A 4,042-nucleotide genomic window follows, 5' to 3' on the forward strand; every position below is an offset into this window, starting at 1 on the left:
TATCGTTGTTATTTTCGTGTTCTGATTGCTTGGCGTGTGGTATTAGCCGATATCCGGGATCTCTGGAAAATTAGGGTTTTCCTAGTTTCCTTATTTAAACGGAAATCGACATTGCGAATTTTGGTTCCCACATCTACCCTGAATAGTGCCTGTGATGAGAAGCTCACGCTGTTCTTAATTAAATTTAAGGAGTTTTGTCTCGATAGTGTACCCTTTTTCAGGTATGAGATACAGAGTATGGAGCTGATTTTCGAACAGCGATCGTGGGTGTTCTGGTAAGGGTGTGTGGTCTGAGTCTACAGCTTGTATGGTTCAGAGATGTGTGGTAAGAGTATGGTTATTGAGGTCAAGCGAGTTTCCACTCTTTCAAACTTTTCTCCCTATTCTTGAGGCTTGGCCTTATTCGAGGACAAACAAGGATCTAAGTCTGGGGGAATTGATATATGGTATTTTTAATACCATTATATGTGTTCTTTAAGGTAATTCTCAGTCCTAGTTCGTGCTTATTTGATATCATTCCAGGTTTGGAGCAGGTGAAAGAGTAAAGAAGAGAGGGACATGAAGGAAGAAGTCATTTTGGAATATCTAACGCAGAACAGCCAGTCGGATCAATCCGAAGGTTGTTCCCAAAGAGAGCAAGCAACTGATTGTTCCCGACTATTAAGGAAACCTCCAAAATTTCAGGGGTTTGCCCTAGATTTTCTCTCTTTTCTCTTTACCCTTGGCGCCTCCATATAAAAGGCGGAGGCTATCATTTCTAATTTCTGACGCTAGTTTTACAAGAGACCGAGAACTATTTTGGATTTAGCAACTTGTAAGGGAGAAGGCTTCATCTCTCACTTTCACGAGAAGATCATCCTGAACCCTTGTCTTTCTACTTTATTTTATACTAGGGTAAACCCGCCCTACGGGCGGGACAGTAACTTTAAAATAATATAGAAACATCTTATATTTGAATGAGCATTTGTAAATATAAATGTTTGGATTGACATTTGTTTTTAACTTCGAGGGGGGTTGGTTATATCATTTGTGAACCATTATTTCTATGCCATGTTTAATTAGTTATGTAGGATGTTAGAATATTCAGCGTGAGAGCAGTTATAGGTAATGGTATCAAACATTTTATATTTATTTTTTTTTAATATTTTTTAATTTGTTCTTGTGAGGCATGTATGCTACTATGATATATCGTTTAATAAACACTGTTCGTTTTAATGTTTTATATTTTTTAAATTTGTTCTTTTGAGGCATGTTTGCGAGTCTGATATATCGTTTGATTTTAAAATACGGAAGTCTGAACACAAATAATAACAGTTTATGTTTTTGTATATGTATTGATGGGTCAAGCGTCTGAAGAGAAACTCCTTTGATTCTAGCGGACATGATGAAACCAAGAGCCTGTTAAAGGTTGAGAAAGAAGGGAACAACAACAACAACCTATTCCTTGAAATCTTGAAGTCCGGTATCAACAATCTCCAACCAAGGAATCAAGAACCTGACACTCCACAAATCAAGGGAGGTGAAGACATTACGCTTCAGCATCCATGGATCCAGAGATGGTGCAAGTAGAAAGATGTGTCAACGGATCAACCCAAAGGGAAAGATGGTAGCTTCGAGCCAGAGAACCAAAAAGAGATGGAGAAGAAACAGTATCCGAGTATAGCAGCTATGGCACTGATGGGGAAGGCTCTGAGCGGTTTAAACCCGCATGGTCTTAGAAAGACAGACTCTCATGGTCTGGAACGCTCGGGATTAAGGTAGGAAAAGACAAAATCACCATCATCTTAGGATCGTTGGTCTCATTATTTTATCGGTTATGTATGTATATCAGATTTGTATCATAAAACTTATTGGATGACTACCTACCTAGGCAATAAACTTATCACATTTCAGTTATGTAACTAATAAATCTTTCTTGGGAGAAAACAAAACAAATAAACTCCACTATTGAAAATATTGATTAACGGGGGAAAGATCAACAACGTCTAAACATCGAGTCAAAGGCTTGAGAAAAGTACATGTGGCAAAAGAGAGAGAGAGAGAGGAAACACAGTGAAAATAAACTTAGTTGTGGGTAGCCCTAGTTTAAATCTGCTGGCTTGAGTGCATTGAGACCATCCTGTATGGTTCCTTTAGCCATCAAATCTCTAATGGCCTCCCTACCAAGTGAACCATTGATCTGCACAACACACAAATATGATCAGGTCACTAACTCTTAAACAATGACAGAATCCAATACAACATATGTGCTCAAAATCCTATGAATCCGATCATTTAGCCACAAGCAAGATAGAAAGTTCGTGACTTTTAAGAGTCCCAAGCGCACCCAATTAACAAACTTGTGCAAAGACACTGATAACTTATGTAAATCCATCAAAATCAAGAACCAAAGACACTGGAACGCTCGGGATTAAGGTAGGAAAAGACAAAATCACCATCATCTTAGGATCGTTGGTCTCATTATTTTATCAGTTATGTAGGTATATCAGATTTGTATCATAAAACTTATTGGGTGACTACCTACCTAGGCAATAAACTTATCACATTCCAGTTATGTAACCAATAAATCTTTCTTGGGAGAAAACAAAACAAATAAACTCCACTATTGAAAATATTGATTGAAGGGGGAAAGATCAACAACGTCTAAACATCGAGTCAAAGACTTGAGAAAAGTACATGTGGCAAAAAAGAGAGAGAGAGGAAACACAGTGAAAATAAACTTAGTTGTGGGTAGCCCTAGTGTAAATCTGCTGGCTTGAGTGCATTGAGACCATCCTGATGGTTCCTTTAGCCATCAAATCTCTAATGGCCTCCCTACCAAGTGAACCATTGATCTGCACAACACACAAATATGATCAGGTCACTAACTCTTAAACAATGACAGAATCCAATACAACATATGTGCTCAAAATCCTATGAATCCGATCATTTAGCCACAAGCAAGATAGAAAGTTTGTGACTTTTAAGAGTCCCAAGCGCACCCAATTAACAAACTCGTGCAAAGACACTGATAATTTATCTAAATCCATCAAAATAAAGAACCAAAGACACTACAAAGAGCTTATCCAGAGAAAAGTTTGAAACTTTAGAGGGGTATCCCAATAACTAACTCGACCTTGTATAGTGAAAAGTTGGAAACTTTTCAATTACCCGAAGACGGTCGGAGAGGATGGAAGGAGTGATGAGTTTGAAGCACCTATCTTCGGAGAGAAGCTTGTCGTAAGTAGCCTGATCGAAGAGAACCATGTTGTTCACCTTCTCCTTTTGCTTTCCCTTGCTCCACTTCTGTTGACATCAATAAACGAAAAATAAATGAGCAAATAAGATGTGATTTTTTTGATGGAAAACGAATGACCTTCTTCTTCTGCTTTCCGCCGCCGGATTTGGCGGGCTTAGAGGACGGTGGTGGAACTTTGTCCTTCTTCGGTGCCTAGAAAAAACATTAATTAGATCACCATCATTTAGGTAGAGGTGGAGATATAAACGGAGAACACACCATTGAGGAGATTGACTGAACAGAAGAAGAGCGGCGCTACAAAGGGGACGAGCTGATAAAACGTAAAACAAACCCTAAAGAGAATGGAAGAGGGGAGCCTCCTTAATAAAACTCTGCGTTTTAGACTGTTTTGAAAGCCCTTAACAAATGACAAAAAGGCCTAAAGCTTTTTTAATCTGTTAGATATGGTTTCGCTTTTGATTATGTTTTTGGTTTTTACTTCAAATGGGAGGTTTGATCACCAATTATTTATCGTTGATCCTATATACTCATTTTGACAATGTGATTCACTTCTCTACATTCCTTGCTTTCTTTTTCTTATTTAAAACAAAACCTTTAAGACAGTCACTCACAAATGATCTTCGGCAACTTTAGGACTTGGATATTTTTGGATTTACCAAAGGATTTTTAGGCATCTTGAACTTATTATTACTACGTTTAGTCAACTTAATGTTCGATCTCTAGTTTAATCACCTAGCTAACCGCTTAGGAGATAAATTAACATATATTGAATGAGCTTCATATCTCTAATCATCGAGAGTAGAT

At 37.9% G+C, this 4,042-nt stretch overlaps 1 long non-coding RNA gene across 1 annotated transcript; it reads right to left on the bottom strand.

The window, feature by feature from the left end:
* Positions 1 to 3,200: 3,200 nt before the first annotated feature.
* On the bottom strand, positions 3,201 to 3,610 carry LOC106317221. The gene is made up of 3 exons (XR_001265076.1): positions 3,497 to 3,610; positions 3,356 to 3,430; positions 3,201 to 3,285 (listed from the first exon to the last, which is right to left on the bottom strand). It is a non-coding gene; the product is annotated as an uncharacterized LOC106317221 (long non-coding RNA).
* Positions 3,611 to 4,042: the final 432 nt, after the last annotated feature.

This window comes from Brassica oleracea, chromosome C9, assembly GCF_000695525.1.
Source record: "Brassica oleracea var. oleracea cultivar TO1000 chromosome C9, BOL, whole genome shotgun sequence".
Classification (NCBI taxonomy): Eukaryota; Viridiplantae; Streptophyta; class Magnoliopsida; order Brassicales; family Brassicaceae; genus Brassica; species Brassica oleracea.